Source organism: Thermobia domestica, chromosome 10, assembly GCF_964235325.1.
Source record: "Thermobia domestica chromosome 10, izTheDome1.hap1.1, whole genome shotgun sequence".
Taxonomy (NCBI): Eukaryota; Metazoa; Arthropoda; class Insecta; order Zygentoma; family Lepismatidae; genus Thermobia; species Thermobia domestica.
This window is the reverse complement of record NC_137463.1, coordinates 91026399-91047625: the sequence shown is the minus strand read 5'-3', so window position 1 is coordinate 91047625 and position 21227 is coordinate 91026399. Positions and strand designations below refer to the sequence as shown.

The 21227-nt window shown below is 36.3% G+C and overlaps 1 protein-coding gene across 1 annotated transcript in view; it reads right to left on the bottom strand.

Annotated features, from left to right (window-relative positions):
- LOC145662028 (uncharacterized) overlaps positions 1–19603 on the bottom strand; it is a 54627-nt gene extending 35024 nt beyond the window's left edge. Inside the window, exon 1 of the mRNA XM_081727364.1 lies at positions 19449–19603. The gene's annotated coding sequence lies outside the window, so the exon portion shown is untranslated. The remainder of the gene's footprint in view (positions 1–19448) is intronic.
- Between the last annotated feature and the right edge of the window lie 1624 nt (positions 19604–21227).

Sequence of the window (21227 nt, the reverse complement as noted above, 5' to 3'; positions counted from 1 at the left end):
CCTAACAGTTACCGAAATATGGTGAAATAAAAAGCGACACCATAGGTACGTGGAGCTTGCATATTAGACAGTACAATTTAGAAAATTAATTAAAATATGACTATCAAGATATTGTCAAATAAAGGGAGGATCCATATAGTTATGGGGTTTTCGTGTTAGGTGGTAAAATTTCCGAAACCGGTCATGTAAAGTTAATAAGCATCAGTAGCAATTTCATCTTAAAATAATTAGGTATTTCCATGGAGTTTAAGAACATCATGGGGTCTACCAAGATTAAATTTTAAAAGTTTTGTAAAATATATTTTGACATTTGTAAAGAGTATTAGAAATATGTATTTACCTAAAAGTTCCAGCTAGTACATCTAGCAGCTAGAGAGACACCATACAATAAAAGCGTATTAGATCTTGAAATTTCAGAAAACAATTATTGATCCTAACAAAAGTTAAATAAGATGGTACTTATATGGGTTAAGTGAGAACCTCAGACTCGTCAGTACAATTTCGATCGAAAGATTAATTCAGCTCTAAATTTTCTTTGGACAATTCCAAGCGTTCATCGGGCTCTGAAATAAAGTGAACATTTTTTGTCAATATCTAATATAGCAAGCGAGATATAAGGAATTATGTATTTTATGACGTCGTAAAAATAGAGACCCACATGGATTTGTACTTTTGAGTATTTGCCGTAAGAAGAAGAAATTTCAGAAAACAACCGTATATACCTTAATAGACAATTAAATGGGCGGGGGCACAGTGGCTTAGTGGTAGAGTGCTTACCTCTGGTGTATTGGGTTCTTGGTTCGATCCACGGCCAAGTCAGTTTGTAGTGGACATCGTATTCGTGGGTTTTCTCGGGGTACTCTCCTCCCACCTTTGCATTCCATCAATTCTGTCAACAACATTCACTTGCTTTAATCATAATCTCCCTGAGACTAAAATGCATAATCGTGGGTCGCTACACTGAAATATTTCCTTTTATTTAATTTTAAAATTAAATAGGGAGTTAAGTATGATCGTATTTCTATGGGTTAAGTGAATACTCCAATAGTTTCTGCAAAAAAAAAAAAAGATTAGTTAAATACCCTACCACTAAGCTACTGTGTCCCCGCCCACTGAATTGTCTATTAAGGTATATACAGTAGTTTTCTGAATTTTTTTCTTTTAGGAAAGACCCAAAAGTACAAATCCATAAAGATCTCTATTTTCACGTCATAAAATATATAATTCCTTATATCTTATTTACTATCTTAGATATTGACAGCGAATTTTCATTCTTTTGCACAGCTCGATGAACCCTTGGAATTGCCTGAAGAAAACCTAGGACTGAACTAATCTTTCGATCGAAATTGTACTGAGGTACTGATTTAACCCATAGAAGTACCATCTTATTTAATTTTGTTGCGACCAATAATTGTTTCCGAAATTTCAAGCTTTTATTTCACAGTGTTTCTCCAGATGTTAGATGTACTAGCTGGAAGTTTTGGGTAAATACATATTTCAAATACTGTTTACAAATGTCAGATTATATTTTCAAAAGCTTTTAAAATTTAATTTTGGTAGACTCCATGATGTTCTAACACCCCATGAAGATATCTAATTACTTTAAGATGAAATTGCTACTGGTGTTTATTAACTTTCCATGACCGATTTCGGAAATTTTAGCATCTAACACGAAAACCCCTTAACTGTGTTGGTCCTCCCTTTATTTGACAACATCTTGATAGCCGTTCGTCATATTTTAATTCAATTTCCGAATTGTAGCGTCAAGTATGCAAGCCCCACATACCTATAGTTTATTTTCCCATACCTCGGTATCCATAAGGCTTACCGAGTTGCAGTTTTCAGTAAAAAAAAAAAAAAAAAAAAATCAGTTCTTTACATTTTAGAGACATGTATTTCCATATATCTAAAACGCAGAAATTAAGTACCGCATTGGAACTCCATTGGAGTACTCACTTACTTTTGCATAGCAGGGTAAAAACGCCAGTGGTTCTCACTTTAAGGTTGAAAACATACTATTTTGTCTCTTCTCTGAGCATCGTGAATCTGTCGGAGCTGTACCATAGTTGGAAAGACTCACTGATCCTTCCTATAATGACCATGTAGTTAGAATTAAAAAAGGAGTAGCCGTTGGAGGAAAAACAATATTTTAAAATCCTTGCACCAGTAGTCGTCACCTTAAAATCAAAATGTTCCAGTAGTAGTCAGGATTTTCTACCAGTGTTCGTTACTCAAATAACTTGACATAATTTATTCAAAAACGCACTGTGTATCAGTTTAGGGTTAAGAATACAATATAAAGTAGTAAGCTTAATAACTTTGCATCACTTTTAGCACTCAAGAAATAAAATAAAAACGTTTTTACATACTTTTTAAAGCAATTTCAGAGAGAAAAATGTCAACTGAATTCAAAAGTTAACTGTATATCACTTCCACGTTAAGAGTACAATATTAAATACTATGTTTAATAACTATACGTCACTTTAAACTCTCAAGAATGAAAATAAACGTTTGTACATACATTTTAAAAACAATCTGAGAAACAAAATAAGTTAACTGAATTCAAAATTTAATTATACATCACCTTAAGCTTGAGAATACACTATAAAATACAGAGATTAATAAAAAATGAAATCTTTAAGTTTAACGTCCCACGATTATGCCGGTTAGGCTACAGGAGACGGAGATAATGAGAAATGAGTGAAATGGTGGAATGAAGAAAGTGGGAGGAAACGGGAGAACCCCGAGAAAACCCACGAGCACGGTGTTTGTCCACTACAAAGTCCACACGGCGCGAGTTGGGATCGAACCAGGGACCCCAAACACCGGAGGTTAACACTCTACCACTGAGCCACCGCGCCCCCCTGAGATTAATAATAATGCATTACTGAAGAATGAAAACAAAAATGTTTTAGCTACCTATATTGTATTTACATGTTACCGGTATTTCTCATTAACTTTTTTTTTTTTTTTTGATACCTCATGATCAAGTGTAGGGATGCGCAAGAGAAAAGATTTGAGATTGTCTCCTCTCGAAAAGGTGCCGCGAAAGTTATGTCTCGTCTCGAAAACTGGATCCGTTTCTATTGGAAGAGCTCTATCTCGTCTCGAATTTCGTAACAAAAATTCTGTCTCGTCTTGTCTCGTGCGCATCCCTAATCAGGTCCATAGCCAAAAACTTCATTTCGGAGGGGGTTCGATAGGGCTTTGGGATATCCGAATTTAGATATAGATAATCGATATTGACAAACTATCGAAACTTGTTCGAAATATCGAAAAATACAGCAATATCGAAATATAAACAATATCAAAAATCGAAAATATAGAAATATGAAAGAGATCAAAAATATGGATATATCGATCAAAAATGGATATATGATCTTGGAATACGATTTGGTGGAATAATGAGGGAGAAAAATAATCATTGATTAAATATTAAATTGAAAAGAAATAAGAGCCTGACGCTCAAATACTTATCTATCCGGCACCCATCTTGATCCCCATAAAATATCATGAAGTGCTTGATTGATTCTAAACCCAATAATAGTAATAGTAATTTAACAACAAACACAGAATATATAATTTACGCACCTTGAAATGTAGAAATTAATGATTGTAATCCCCAGCTTTCCAATAGACGTTTGATTTCTCCAAATGAAGATTCGGATATCTTGTTTCTTCTCAAGCAATAATGGGTTACAATAATCAGTTGCAGTCCAAAGCCAAGTCACTAAGTTAAGCATGAAAATAAAGAATTCATTAGTTAGATGCATACAAAATCCTACGCATATAAATCCGAATCTACTTGTATTAAATTGTAAATTTAAACAAACTAAATTATACTACTTTGGAAAGCGTCTCCAAATATAATGTTTTCATTCTAAAGTGAAGGAATTTTTAAAATCGGATGACCCGTTTGCGCTGTACACTCGCTATGCGTCCAATGTGAAATGAAAATGCAACATTGCCATTTACCTGGACCCACAACGTAAGTGAGTGAAGTTACTGTCTTTTACGCTAACATGTCGATGGCCAGCCCCCGTTTCAAACAGTAACTTCATTCACTTATGTTGTGGGTCCAGGTAAATGACAACGTTGCATTTTCATTTAAAATTGGGTGCATAAAGAGTATACAGCACAAACATCTCGTCCGATTTTTTTTTAAAAAGTGTTCACTTTAGATTGAAAACGTCATATTTCGAGATGTTTTTCCTCTTACATTTTGTTGTAACTCTGATAATAACAGAGTTATCCTATGTCAGGGAACGTTTGAGACATCCTGTATACATCATAAGAAGTTCCTTTCTAAATTCTACACGGATGTGGTTTCATTGAATGTGAGGTGGGTGATACATATTAGGCCTTTTGGGAGTACGTCACACGGACGACCGTAATTTTGTGTTCAAAATTTTTATGAATTGATGGGATATGTGATACATATGGCCACGGACTAGAATTTTCTCAGTATGTCAAATATGCAATCAGATTTCATGCAGCTTAATTTGGTGAAAAGCTATTGCCAATTGAACGTTACATTTACCTCTTTCTTGCAGATGTTGAACCATGCCGTTAGCACGTGAGGAATGGATCGAAATAATCAAACTGTGGGGCGGGAGGAGTATATGTGCAGTGGTTGCCGATTGCAGTCATCCACAATGTGACTCTGTGTCACATGTTTCAGTGTCACAGTAATTAACTAAATTTGAGAAGACGGGGACATTCGTGAACATACATCGTAGCGGTTCAAACTCGCGGAACCTTTTTCCTTCCCCATTTTGAACCGGTACATGAAAATGCCATTTTCTCCATGTTTGCCTGCGCCGATTTTGAAAATTCCTTCACTAATCGATTTCTCTCGTCGAGTACTACAAGAAACAGTTAAAATCTCGCGGGCCCTTTTTTCTTCCCCATTTTGAACTGATACATGAAAATGCCATTTTCTTCATGCTTGCCTGCGCCGATTTTGACAATTCCTTCACTAGTCGATTTCTCTCGTCGAGTATTACAAGAATCAGTTAAAATCTTGCGGCCCTTTTTTCTTCCCCACTTTGAACCGGAAAATGAAAATGAGATTTTCTCTATGTTTGCCTGCGCCGATTTTGAAAATTCCTTCACTAATCGATTTCTCTCGACGAGTACTACAAGAATCAGTTAAAATCTCGCGGAACCTTTTTCCTTCCCCATTTTGAACGGGTACATGAAAATGCCATTTTCTCCATGTTTGCCTGCGCCGATTTTGAAAATTCCTTCACTAATCGATTTCTCTCGTCGAGTATTACAAGAATCAGTTAAAATCTTGCGGCCCTTTTTTCTTCCCCACTTTGAACCGGAAAATGAAAATGAGATTTTCTCTATGTTTGCCTGCGCCGATTTTGAAAATTCCTTCACTAATCGATTTCTCTCGACGAGTACTACAAGAATCAATTAAAATCTCGCGGTCGTCTTTTCTTCCCCATTTTGAACCGGTACATGAAAATGCGATTTTCTGCATGTTTACCTGCGCCGATTTTGAAAATTCTTTCAGTAATTTATTTCTGTTGTCGAGTACTATAAGAATCAGTTAAAATCTCGCGGGCCCTTTTTTCTTCCCCAAGCCAATATTTTTGTATATTTTGAATGTATTCAAGTATGGAACAAAAGTATTATATAATTCCCTTAGTAGGTTTCTCAACTTCATATTTTTCAACTTAAATTTTATTTATTTTAATTATTTATTTTCTTGTGACTCAATATTTAATTGCAATCGTTCATTGGGGAGAAGGGTGGCCATTCTCAAATATATAAATATAGTATTCTTAAAATTTATGTGTTCTCGTACTATTAGTTTCTTCCACTAGACCTGGAAATTGAAAAATTAATACCTGGAAAACCTGGAAAATTCAGGGAAATCGAGTTCCATATTTATATATGAACACTGCTATTTACAATTTTTTTTTTCGAATAGGGAGAACTGTACAAAAGGGTGTTTTGGGAATGGTATAACAATAGGTTTCTGGGAGTGTTGTTCGAAATGAAATCTTTAAGTTTTACGTCCCACTATTATGCTGGCTAGGCTAAAGATAACGGGGTGTTGTTCGCAGTGTTGAATTCAGACATTTACACCCGGGGGGGAATGTCAACTGCTCGGGGGAGGGTTATTTTTCTGTATTTTTTTCAAGAAAGCAGCATATTTAACAATTCCATTCACATACACATCTTACCTAATATTGAGACTAATTGCTGATAAATATTCAATGAGATTATAATTTTAAGAAAACAATCGTTTGATTTCATCTAAAACATTAAATAAAGACTGGCAAAAATAGTTTAGACTAAACTTTAACTGCTATTTACAGTAACTATTTTTATTATTTCCTATATTCAGTAATTACTGTTTGTTACTAATGTAAAAATTTTTAAAAAGATTTAAATTAACTGAAATATTTTTTCTCCTAAAACAAACATACTTAGGAATATCTTAATAAAAAGTTATCATTCTTTCTCACACTTCTGATTCTAAATCAAACATATTAGCCTTGGTTTCTTCACTGCATATACATCAATAGTTTAGTTGACGAAATCTTCAGTAGGATTAGTGCCGTGTCGTGGAAAATCAGCGCTTGGCGCGAGAGTATACGACGGCATCCCCGTATATATGAGTGAGGTCGACAGACCAGCCGCCAAAGGTGGGAAAATTTTAAAAAGTAAACCCTGCTTTTCCTTGATTTTGAGCACTTTTCATTACTTTTTTCCTTTCATTTTATATATGTCCACATGTATTTCATTCCTCTGTTTTTCTTTCCTTCTTTTTTCTTTTTCCCTCCCGAATTTTTCACCCCTTACTTCGGCGCCCGGGGCCGTCGCCCCGCTTGCCCCTCCCCCATGGAACGGCACTGAGCAGGATCTTGGCCACCTTCAATAGCAATCTTTCACTTATATACTATTATCATATTGATAAATTCTATACAAGTCTCTAATCAAGGAGGGATAACTGTTCCTCCCTGATCCCTCTAAATGACGCCCACTGAATCTCACCCTTTAACTGAATTATTTTTAATTAAAGAAAGATGTGTTTACTTTAACAATCGTAAAACACATTTACGTCTGTTACTTCCGATGCGAGAAATGGGATTTAGGCGCCCTATTTCAAATAATGTAGGAACTGTATATTTTCAAGAACTGAAGTCTGCTGACATGAGAGATTATATGGAATGATCGAAAGATCTTCCCTATCTTTCCTTTCGTATCTCAACCTGTGCTAGTGCTACCTACTAATATATAATATAGGGCGAGAGTATAGTACCTACTAAAATACAAACCTTTCTTCAACAGTTAACAATTTCATGTTCTGCCAAACTCAGTCATAGCGTTAAGAAATACAAGTTTTATTCACTATTTGGTATTCTATCTTAGATGTTACATGTTAACATTTATATAGAATGGGTCTGCGTCATTTATATGTATATTGAGAGATCGGATTTCGTCTGCATGTACACGGACAGAAAAGCAAATAATTGGGTGAAGTAATTTCTACATTTTGTGACTGAAATTTTGGGAGTTTCTCCGGGGGGGATGAATTTTCTTCGGGGGGGAGATTCCCCCCGGGCTACCCCCTGAATTCAACCCTGGTTGTTCGGTGGGGGTCAATGTTGCCAATTTTGGGTAAAGTCGCTAAATAAGGGGAATTCGACCTCAACGATAGCGTAGGTTGACCATAAAATTTTCAGTTAAAAACGGGACAGGTTCTTGCAACCCTAGACTTTTAGATCTACCTTTGTTCTTATCAGTGCCTTGATATCAGATTTCCTCCTCTCTCTCTTTGTTACAGAACGGGTACTTATGAAAAAGGAAAGACACGTTGAAATTTGTTCAACACACAACCAACTGCTAAAACCTCTGCTGCCTTTCGAGCAGTACTGCGAACTATAGAGTATGTTTAATATAGGGAATTTCAGTTCAATTTTTGCCTCTTTGTTATTATTAATTATTAATACTTTTAAAAGGAGTAAAGATACTGGGTTTGTTATTTACTTCTTTCATTTACATAGAACGGGACGAATACTACTTTTTCCATCTACTGACGGGATGACCGGGACACGCCACTAAAACGGGACTGTCCCGGTCAAAACGGGACGTATGGTCGCCCTACGATAGCGACAAAAAATATTTTTTTCCGATTGGAGACTTTTTTGGGTGATTTTTAAATGACGATTTACCTACTTACACATTTAGCGACTTTCTGCTCCAAACAAAATGTTCATCTGTAGAGAAGCATTATTAGTTCAAAACAGTTTTTACGTTCTTTTTTTCTGTTTGTTTGTTTTAATCAGCGCAACTGATGAAGAGTTTGGAAATACAGCATACTCACTGCCCCACAATCCTGCATTGTTATGTTACCCTTGCCCTCTAACGAAGAACAACTACAAACTTGATGTCCTTTAGTTCGCAGAGTTTCCGTTGAGAAACACACGTAATACATCATTACCGATAGCAACAAGATTAGCTATAGATTGCGTGAATAAAGGCGAAGAAGATGTTTGTTATATTTGTCCTTTGGGGTCTTTTAATTATTCTGCACTTTTTCTTTTACAAAAAAATGATCCCTGAATTAAAGGATTGGTTGCGCCCTATTTACAAAGATGTGAGTAGAACCAGCGGCGCAAATCTGTCTTCAACATTGGGAGGGGGGGGGGGTAAGACCGTTACCATACTTTTTTTTGACGATGTCCAAAATACTTATGAAGTTGAAAAACAATGTTGTGGAGGATCAGAGTTGTTTTCAGCGTTGGGAGGCTGCAGATTTGAGGCTTATTCTGGGGGACATCTATTTTATCTCACGTTCCTTTGTAGCAATCGGACAAAAATAATCAAATTTCTCCCAAAAAACACATTTCAAATCGGATTATTGGGGAGAAGTCCCCCTCAGTTCCAAGATTGGAGGGGACATGTATCCGTCATCCCCCCCCCCCACGGATTTGCGCCAGTGAGTAGAACATATTGTTTAGTTTACATCTACAACTTTAAAACAATGCTTATAGACAATGAATTTCTCTATTATTTTTTATAGCGACTTTTCACCCAAAATTGGAGTCGTCATATCCCGTTTCGCAAACTTATTGCCAACATTTTGGAAACTGGTTGCGAAGAGAGCTACAATGGATGAGTCGAGTTATTTCGTCGCTTCCGCTGTGAACCTAAGTACAAGATTCCAAAGAGATTAAGAAAAAATGAAATGAAACCTTTGAGTTTTACGTCCCACAGTTATGCCGGTTAGGCTAAAGGAGACGCTGATGATAAGCAATGAATGAAAGGTGGAATGAAGAAAGTGGAAGGAAACGGGAGAACCCCGAGGAAACCCACGCACAAGGTGTTTGTCCATCACAAAGTTCATTTGACGGGGGCTGGGATCGAACCCGGGACCCCAAGTACCGGAGGTGAACGCTCTACCACTGAGCCACCGCAGCTCTTAAGAGATTAAGAGTCACAAACATAGTCACTTTCAATTTTGTAATATATATAGGTCTATATATTGCATCACTGACTAATAACTAAAATCCTTGGATTGTATATATAAAAGTCGCCCCCTGCCCGTAAAAAGCTTCATTCGAACTCGGAATCGAACAATTGCATCTGTAAAACAGTGCTGATTTGATTTTAACGTTCCTTTCAGCAGCAAGGCTGTATGAGACGTGGACCTACAGATTAACGTGGAATCCGAACCACATAAGCTCCGGCCGGGAATCGAAAAAATGAAATGAAATCTTTGAGTTTTATGTCCTACGGTTATGATGGTTAGGCTAATGGAGACGGTGATGAGTAATGAATTAAATAGTGGAATGAAGAAAGTGGGAGGAAACGGGAGAACCCCGAGAAAACCCACGCACACGGTGTTTGTCCACCACAAGGTTCACTTGGCGGGGCTGGGATCGAACCCGGGACCCCAAGCACCAGAGGTGAACCTTCTACCACTGAGCCACCGCGGCCCCCGGCCGGGAATCGAACCCGGGTGTCCCACGCCAAAGGCGTGTTCACTAACCACTTAGCCACGAGGGAGCTCATCTATAAGGCAGTGTAAGCAAACAAAAAAACGCACACTGGATGTTTGCGCAACTGAGGATCAAAACATTCTCAATGGAGTATGAGAAATAGTTAACGCCAATCAAAATGTGCTTTTGCTTATTTATTACTTCGTTAATACTTAATTCCTTCTAGAAATAGTGAAACTATACTATGAAGAAACACTAATAAACTAATAACAATTACGTTGTATTTCTTACCACACCACGACCATTTTTACCACCCATAGAATTTGAACCTAGTACTATACTGCATTAGTCACGCCGTAACGAAAGATGAACATCTGGCACTCGTAGCTGTTGAAGCTACCTGTATATCACGCGGCCTGCGTTGGTACTCCTCAACATAAATACCTCACAGCCCAAAGCCAGGAAACATCACAGACAGAAGACAGGGGCACAAGCAGTGCCTGACACTTCACGAACTCTAAACCCGCCAAGACTCAACTCAACATGACCTTCAATTACGTTCTAGAAACCAAACCAATGCTAAGGCACAAACTTACCAACTTCCTATATGAAAACACAAGAAAAAAAATCTAACTTTTTTGGTTCCCAAGTGATGACATAACAATAATACTAAAAAGGTTTTAATTTTCAGTAACCCAAACATTAATTAACTAGGGAACATAACAAAGCAAAAATAAATAAAAATAAAAATAAATTAAATTAAAAAATAAAAATCTGACAAGTAAACTCTCCCTGACTACTTTTTTTTTTTTTTAATTTCAGTGAGGCTGTAAAATATGTTAGTATCTTCGTAAAATATATATATTTCAATGTAAACAAGTTCTTTAAACAAAAGAAAGCTTTGTAGTAGAGCGCTTACCTCTGACGCGTTAGGTCCCTGGTTCGATTCCTGCTCCCGACAAATAGTCTTTTGGTGAACACTGTAGGTGTGGTTATTCTTAAGACTTTCCAGTTTCCTTACATTTTCTTGATTCCACCATTATCATGTATCTCATTGTCACCTTCTCTCTTACATTGATGTACAATCATGGGGCGTTAAACTAAAAGAAAAAAAAAATTTTGCAAATATCCTAGTAAAAATGAGTTTTCTAGACTACACAAGTGGCCCCGCGTAGGGTAGTCGCTAGCGCTCTCGCCTTCGGTGCGAACGGTTCCGGGTTCGATCCCGGGGGAGAACTCGGTCGAAAAAGTATCAAAAGATTTTAAGTCCAGCCATCCTGAATGAGGTTTCCTTGGGTTTTCCTCATTCACAGCAGGCAAATGCCGGAGTGGTACCTAACATATAGGTCCCAGGCCGTTTTCTTCCTTCCCCAATCCTTTCTTCCCTTCCTTTCCCCGGATAGTGTACTCGCCGAGGAAAGTCATCCCTCATATGGGGTAACAAGGCCATTGATGCCGAAAGCCCAGAAATCTAAATCCTAAATCTTCACTACACAAGGAAATTTCCGCGCTGAAAACGGTTTATTAGCAATTATGTTAAGCAGTCCTCTAGTAAATCTGCACCAAGTAATAAATCGTCACATATAAAATGGAATGAATAAACACATAACATTCATTTTGCTACCTTGAAACATAATATGTTTCAAAACATTAATATTCAAAGTTTTTTCAAAATTCAGATTCACCCATTCCATTCTCCTCAATCATTTACGAGTTACAATAGTAAGAATTGTAGTCATAAACTACATTACTTACTTAGTACTATATTAAAGCAAGTTACACTAAAAGAATATATAATTAATGGGAATATTTAACTAAAGTAATAGTTAACTATTGTACTTACCCAGGCTTCCCAGGTTTCCTTCCTCTCTTCTGTTCCGTTTGTAAACAACCTCGTTTCGCAAGCAAAAGACGGTAGTTCAATGACGTCAGCCATGGCGAAAGAAAGAGTGTCTATAGGCGGTCTGGATCTTACACACAGATGGACGTATATAACGTATAGCTGAAGTATTTAACATACGTATACGTATGTAAAATACAGAAGATTGTTAGATATCAGACATCCTGCAGAGACATGATGTAATATCTAAGCGGGTAAAAGGCAGTACCTATGTAGTATATGGATAAAGTACGCTCCGTACAGATTTCCTTAGTAAACATAACGAATCCTTGTATTTGTACAATATACCGCTGTCCGGATAATGGATTTTTCTCAGTGAATTTGTGGTGGACAACACGTATCCGTAGGTTTTCTTGGGCCTCTTCCGTTCCTTCCACATTCTCATTCCAATTCTGTAACATCATTCACTTGCCTTAATCCTTGTCTCCCTTAGCCTAAAGGGCATAATCGTGGGACGTTAACTGAGATTTCATTTCAATTTAAAAGAAACGAATGATATATCAGTTGGAATGTAGTAGTATATTTTGTATTATTAGCTATATGAAAGTTATATATTATTAAAATAATTAAGGATAAAAATGAATTTTCTTTATGGAAGAAATAAAATAGAATAAAATTTTGAGATTAGCGAAATCATATAATCTTTTACATAGTAGCTTTAAAATATCATGTTTCATGTACTATACGTTGTAGTACGTATAACTACAACAAGCATAACATTGAATTGTTCTTCCTATTTCTTTACTCCTTCTTTGCGAGTACTTTCAGCCTTAATTTATTTTGTCTTGTGTATAAGATATTTTGAGGAACACGTCTCCTCTCTCCACCACCTGAGGTTCTGACTTCTGACAGCCTTTGACAGACGTGTGGAACACTGCTACCACGCCAAAGGCACATATGCTAATCGTTTAGATACGAGGGAGCTTAGGTCTATAGGTTATTTCAACACTATATATCAACACCGACAACGTTTGGGAGGTGATTCCTGACGCCAAGATAAGACGAAAAGTATAGACCAACCCGGATGCACAAATGCTTCCTTCCTTTCGGAGCTATGGGCTGCCCAAAATAAAAATAAAAAAGTGAACTTTAAAGGTTCATAGCTCCAAAACTATAGGACCTACCGTACTCGGATAATGACTTCACTTAAGAACTAACATGTGCGCTATTCAAAAATACACGTTTCCAAATCCTAAGGTACTCACGCAACACTTTTTATAGAGGGAATTTGGCTACGGGCATGTAATTTGAAGTACTTACCAACTACCTCTATAAAAAAAATGTTGCGGGAATACCACAGGACTCTGAAACTTGACTATTTGCATAGAGCATATACTAGTTCCTAAGTGAAGTCTTGAACCGACTACGGTAGGTCCCATAGTTTTGGAGTTATGGGCCTTTAAAATTCTTTTTTTTTTTTTCAGATTTTCGGTAGCCTATTACTTCGAAAAGAAGCATTTGTGCACCCAGGTTGGTCTGTACTTTTCGCCTTATCTTGGTGTCAGGAATCACCTCCCAAACGTTGTCGATTTCTTTTGTCAAGCTGAATCAACTGATATATGTCTTGTTGCTGATTATACCCCACCTCCGGTAACTAAATTAGGCTCCGTAAATCGGAAGTAATCAAAATCGGTATCGATGAATTTGTTTTGTCAAGCTGAATCAAGTGATATATAGATTGTATATGTTTCGTTGTTGATTAAACCCAACCTTCGGAAAATAAATTATTCTTTTAATTACATTATACACATGTGCAAAGCTTCAATTTTATTTAGACTGAATTTATTGTATTCTTTTATATTTGACCAACTTAAGCTTTAAATAATATTTCTAATTCGAAAACTTTAAATGAACCCCCGTGAAGACAGTGCCACCCACATGAGCACGAGTTGTAAATTGTAAAACATACAGCAAACATTGTTGCTGACGATATTTCATAGAATGAAAATTAGTGCTTTTACCAGAAATCCAATATGCCACATTCTTTATGGGTGAGCCTATCTTCACGTGAAAAGAGGCTCATCTACTTTTAATAATGTAGCACTAATAAAGAAAAGTATACCATAAATTAGTACTGACGATATCATATAAAAAGAAAAAAGAAAAGGGAAACTAAGTTTTATGTCCCACGATTATGTCGGCTAGGCTAAAGGAGACAGGATAATGAGAAAGGAATGAAATGGTGGAATTAAGAAAGTGGGAGGAAACGAGAGAACCTCGAGAAAACTACTTCCGGTTCTCTTGGCGCGAGCTGGGATCGAACCCAGACCCCATGCAACAGAGGTGAATGCTCTATTACTGAGCCTATATAAAAAGAAATCAGTTCTCTAAGCAGAAAGTCAAAATATGTACAAAATCTCTAATAGTGACATCAGCAAAGAAAAACAATTGATCCGTTATTTTTATGCTGAAATAAACCGCACATTTTTTTCTCTGCAATGTCGTCAGCACTGATTTAGCAAGAATTTTTGAGATATTTTCCAAACTAAGTGCTCAGTTATCAAAAGTAAGTGGGGCTGTCTTCAGGTAAAGATAGCTCAACATCCACAAAGAATGTGGAATTCTGACTTTCGGCTAAAAGCACTAATTTTCTTTCTATGCGATATCGTCAGCACTAATTTAATGTTCATGTGAGTGACGCTGTCTTCACGGAAGTTTTAAATGGAACATCTGAAGAGTTTATTTATTTATTTATTTTTGTAACAGGAGTTATTGGGAAACACGTAAACAAAACACAAACATGTATACATATAAGTTATGCCTTATCAGCTGGTAGAAGGTCACTTACATTACTTTCCTTTTAAGAGGAAGTTAATAAGAAGGTATTTGAGAGGACCAATGGTTCTTCGTTAAATCTATCCCTGTGTGCAATAATGACTTTAGGAAGGGCGTCGACTCTGGGTAGTGCTAAGCTCCCACACGAAGAGAGAAAAAATAAGAAAAGAAGAAACACGAAAAGAAGAAAAGAGAGAAAGAAAAATGAATGCTAATCTTTCACCATATTTCTTAAATACTGTAATAGTAATGACATTTTCATAGGACCTACATTTTCGTACAGCGGACAGGGTGAAGGAGAATATGAAGTTTGAGCAGAGACTTTACCAGGGATGAAAATACGTAATATTCCAGAGATGTGGTGCTCAGAATCAAAAGTGACAACATTCTTTTCACTGTATCTTTTTCTTCGATTCCCTTTTAAAATGTTAAGGGTTACGATTCCTATTAAAATGGCAAATTGAACGATCCTTTCTCCATGCTATTTCCATCTATATTTGTTTACACATCTTACTTCACAAATAGGGATGGTATCGAGACGAGACGGGACTTAATATAATCTCGATTTCGTCTCAGTCGACAAATAGTGGTCTCAGTTAGTCAGTCTTGTCTCGAGTCGAAAATCATTGTATCGGTCTCGGTCTCGAAGGTGAGGTTTCGAAAGAAGAACTTTAGGAATGATCCAAAAGATTGCGATCTTGGCCAAGAATCTTAGGAATGATCAAAAATGCATCAAAAGACTGCGATCTTGGTTAATAATTAGTTTTTGGATCATGGAGTACAAAATTTTTAAACGTTCACTAAATTGAGTTTTCGTATTTTCTACAGAATAAGCACATCATACTGAATTAAGTGATAGTTTGGGTTTGGCTACACTATATGTAGTTCTCCAGATATAAGGCCTACAAGAAAATTCTTGATTGAAATATACTGGATCTTTTGATCCAATAAATTGTGTGAAATTAATAAAAAAGTATAAGTTATATCTGCCTAGCATTTTTCTATTTATTTATTTATTTTCAGTACGTTCTTAACTATAGAACTAGTGTAGGTCGGATACTTTTCGTAGCTAAGTTACTAACGGTCGTGTTGTCTGTACATATGTTTGCGGATTCAGTCCCTATTGGATATAACAAGCCTTGGATGAAACCTGAATAATGATTCAGATCCTACGTCAAGCAATAGATTTTGTATTAAATATTCTCGGTACTGTAAAGGGACATTAAAGTTTAATTAATCAACTCTAAAATTATGCATTATTTTATGATCTACTGGTTACCGCACATCTTTACAAGGAGTCCAAAATTCGATTTTCGGTGGAGACCAATAAAAAAAAACTTTGAACGCACTATGATGGTTCTGATTCCATGTTAAACTGTAGATAAATATCTCATGTAGCCTCGATGCTGAAGGAAACTCTAAATTCCAATTTTACATTACTTTATATCTTGATACAATTCTTTGGTTTAATCTGATGCTTTTTCTCTTTCATGACCTTGCCAGTTCCTATTCTGAAATTCCTGCTCCTAATCTCTTCCAATTTGAACATTTTAACCTCAGTTTTAGAACAAACTTGATATAAACCATTGCTTACACGAATAGTTGCAATAAAACAAGAAAATTATAAACAGGGGTTTTCCAGGATAATTCCTAAACTGTGGAAATTAAAACCTTGTATGTTTGCTTTACAAAATTAAGTTCTCGGACATTTTGGCAGCATGGTCTTTATGTCATTTAAATGACTGGAAAGCAAAACTCAAAGTTATGTAATGTTTAAAGCATTTTCGATATGCCTAGGATAGAGTAATGAGCGGTGGTGTTTGCCCCCTTTCTCCCGTGTATACGGTTCTAACTACGACCATCCTACAGCTGTAGTCCCACTATCTTACATGCAACGAGTTTCGAGGGTTTTTTTTTTTTTTAATGTTATATATATACAAATGATCAAAACTGACTGATAGTGTCGAATTCATAGTTTTTGGGGTTGCTGTGATGAACTGTAACACTTACGATGCCGTTTAAATCCAAATTCAGGCCCGCAACTTGGGTAGGAAGAGATATATAAAAATTACTGAAAATGGCCGATATTAGTGTCAAATCCATAGTTTTTGGGGTTGCTGAGATGAACAGTGACATTTTCGATGCCGTTTAAGTCCAAATTTATCCCCGTAAGTTGGGAGTGGGAAGATATATAAATATGGAAAATGACCGATATTAGTGTTGAATCCATAGGTTTTGGTGTCCTGAGATGTACATTAACACTTCCGATGCTGTTTAAATCCAAATTCAGCACCGTAACTTGGGGGAGGGAGAAGGGGTGGATATCCCTTTGGGGATCTTATGGTACATTTTGTACCATACGCATTTTTCATGGTACATTGCGTTATTTCTCTTCTATTTGAGCTTTTTCGTCCGGTTTTTTTTTTTGTTTGTTTTGTTTTTCAAGTCCAGAGACATTGTAGAAGACATTACGTATGGTTTCAGACCGTCCTGCGTCCAGACATAGGAGGTGATGACGTCATAATTTTGAAATAGAAATTTTCCCTTATGAAGCCTATGTTCATTATTTTTGGCGGGCTTATTTTTTCACGTAGAAGATTGAAATTTTGCACAAACATTCAGTCCACCGAGTAGTATTTACCAGATTTTTTGTTTCGATGTCAGTGTTAAAACAAGGGGGAAACAGAGGGGCAAAGTGTTAAAAAACGGGATATTTTTACCCCCAAAATCCCGTTTTTCAGGATTTTCCCGCCTCACATACATGATGGGGACACGTGAGTCATACCGTCTGAAAGGCTGTTCCATTCTGAAGAGAATGAGGGTCGAATCATTATCCTAGGGTAATTAGGGACGTCTCAGGGATTTTTTGAAAAATATACTTTTATATAGGGAAAAATGGGACATGGTCGGTATATTTTTTTTTGGTGGGCTTACTTTTGCACCTAGAAGATTAAAATTGTGCACAAACATTCAGTCCACCGAGTAGTATTTAACAGATTTTTTCAGATTTCTGCGTTAAAACAGGGGGGGTTCCAGAGGGGCTAAAAGTTGAAAAAGGGAAATTTAGACCAAAAAATCCCTTTTTTCTGGAATTTCCCGCCTTAGATGCATGATGGAGACATGTGAATGGTACCGCCTGAAAGGCAGTTCTATTCAGAAGATAATATGGGCGACACATGACCCTAGGGTAATTAGGGATTTTTTCCCTGAGATCATAGTGTTTTGTGGTAATTTGGGGCATTGTGGGAATTTTTGATAAAATTTCTCCCGCCCTTACTATTCAAGATAGAAACTTGAAATTTGGCACACACATTCAGTATATCAAGTACTATTTCTCAGATTTTTTAGATGGCTACGTTCACACAGGGGGCCAAAGTTCGACAAAAAAAATTTCCCTCCGAAATTTTCACTTTGACATTTTTTCCCGCTTCTGGTATATGGTATGAGCATGCAAGTGGTACCATTTGAAAGCCAGCTCTATTCTGAAGAGAATGAGGTATGAACCATGATCCTAGGATAAATAGTGACGATGCAGTAGCTGCTTGACTGAAAGTCTAAAAAATAGCCCAAAAACGCAAGATCTCTTAAGGGATATATAAAAATGATCGAAAATGGTCGATATTAGTGTTGAATCCATAGTTTTCGAGGTGGCTGAGATGAACCGTAACACTTTTGATACCGTTTAAATCCAAATTCAGTCCCCATTAGTACTCGTAAAGGGGGAGGGTGACATGTAAAAGTAATTGAAAATTGCTTATACTATGTCGAATTCATAGTTTTTGGGGTCCCTAAGTTCATTGGTGACAGTTTTGGTGCCCCTTATTCAAAAAAATGAAACGTATTCCCCCCATGTGAAGAACGGGTATTCTACTAGTCTTTAATAATAACGAACGGAAGTTTCACATGTTAAATTCTGTAATACATGTCGCTGCTCAAATTTATGCACTTGTGCTGTGTATGTGTGCATATGTAAATAAGATCATCTCTCTTTTTGAGTTGTTTGAAAAATATACAACAATGAAGAGGGATTTTTATTAGAAATCAGAAAATTAAAAGGTAAAATTAAAAACTGTTGCTTTAAGTATTTTTTTTTTCCTGCTAGCGAAATACGCTGCAGACACGCCATACCAAATAAGATTAGCACCAGGCGACCGAACAATATATTTTTTTCTAATAGGTTCAAAATTTCCGGAAATTTTACACAGCACAATGAAGATACTTATCTCCATAAAATATATATTTGATTTTAACATACTGTTAGTAATAAAATTATACTGGCCCTGTTATTTTAACACTTCAATGCCATTAAACGGTGAACTTTCTAAGATTAGTTAAGATAATTTAAATGCGTCTATATTAATTAATCTAACTAGGATTATATTTTAGTATATTTTGTAGCCATAACTCCATTCTATCACAGTGCTAACTTTAAAGGAGTGGTGCACATATATTTGTTGACACAAATTTTTCCTATTCTAATACAAGAAACATAACTACTCAATGATCTTAACTGTAAACTAGTTAATATAAAATAGTTTTCATTTTAAAAGCATAATGTAGTAAAATATTCGAAAATTTCAATTTTTCCCAGTTTTTCCGTTTTTTCCAAGCTCGGGAAAATAACAGTAAAAAACTGTTTTTTAACCCATAATTTCCGTTTTTTCCCAGGCCTTTACAACACTAGTCCGCTGTACTACTTTTGCCTTCTATGTAATGAAAGTTTCCCCCTCCCCTTTCCCTAAGGAAAAAATTAAATCACCACCATTGCCTATATGTTCTTCAAATAAAAGGCTAATATATAATCGTACCTGTTAGCTACCCTTAGTATTTCTGGAATAAGAAGTTCCACGCTAAATGTGCTTCTTCTGCCTTTTAATATGTCACTGCCACTGCAGCACCGTTACATGCTCCACGTGTTTTAATGACTTCTATCAGTGTGAGATGTGCTGTTGTTGGTTATAGATAGGAGCTGTTTACAAACACAGTGACGTCATATTTCACTCGAAAAACAACCATTTAGGGTTGTCTTGCTTCTCTTCCTCACGTTGCTCAACTGATTACGCCGAATACTCTCAAATTATGCAGTGGTGCCCACCCCCACTTATGTCCGTGACGCACCTCCCCTCAATTGTTTATCCGTAGGTGTTCTTCTATGAAAAATCTTCTTTCGATTTATTTTTACACCCCCTCGAACATATTTATATAGATTTTTACCACCCCCCAAATATTTCAATGACGCAGTTTGCGTCATAGCCCCCCTCTGTGGGCACCCCTGAATTATGATTGATAATATTGTTAATATTGGTTTCCATTTTGGATTCACTCGCAGGAAAAAAAAATGACATGAACCGGAAAAACAGCTACGTCTTCCCAAAGTTAAAAGGTACGGAAAACCATTATATCCATTATATTGATAACATTATCTCCAGTGTTCTACAAGAAGGAAGTCGCATCGGCAATGGCGGTGAAATTGGTTTTGGGCCCTCTTCCTCCCCTGCCACACAAAACCAACTGACGGTGTAATTAGAAACGAATGACACAAAGAAACTAGTGATGAAAAGTTAACTATCTTCATTTTTCGTATACAATACACTCTTGACTATGACGCCTAGTTTTTTAAGTAGTAGTAGTAGTAGTAAAATGACTTTCTTTTGAACGATCTATTCGACTTTCAACGCCGTCATAAAAAGCGAGACTTCGTCAAGGAGAAGCAGTCATCTCTGATCTCTTAAGGACCTACAGAAAAAATATAAAGTAAGTTTTGACTCTTTTAGGCTTAGCTTTGCACATCTGTATAACTATTTCTTAATGAACAGCAAAACAAATTTAAGGTTTTATTTTTACAGACTGTTCTCCTTAATATAAAGTCACCTAGAGTCTATACCGTTCAATGTATCTCATACAAATTTTAAACTTAAGATTTTTATGTGATCCTACAGTTTTTTTATTTTCTTCTATCCCTAAAAATAGAGTTAGTTTATGTAAGAGTAAAGATTAAAAAAATACGATTTTCTCAAAAACACTTCTAACGATTTTGTTTATATTTCATAAATCACTTTTCCAGAAATACAGGTAACTCCATTATGTAGTATAAGCCGTTTCTCTGGGAAAAATCGAGAAGTTGCAGTTTATTCCTAGGATTAGTTTTCTTTTGGATGATTTTCTCAGAAACAGCTCAGGTAACGTTTTTCATACTTCATAAATACATATTTCATTAATAACCCGACAATCTGGGATAGGCCTACCTCATGTGTCATGTCGCATAGCGATTTGGTCGTATTTCATAAATAACTATTCCGTTATTATTCTTATGTTAATAAATATTTACAGCTGTTCTCAAACATTAACACCCTCGTTGCAATTAACATCGTACGTTCTTTATGTTCTGTTACGTACACTTCACTTCATCATTTACATTGCATGTCATGCTGAAACCTCCTTATGTACGCGTAAATAAAAATGTAATAAATAAATAAAATCCTGATACCCAGTTTCAAATAGACCTACAAGTAAATTGATGCTCATGGCTCAAAAGAAGGCGTTACCTTCTGCGGTCCGCTCATCTTCGAATAGGAATGAAATTGCAC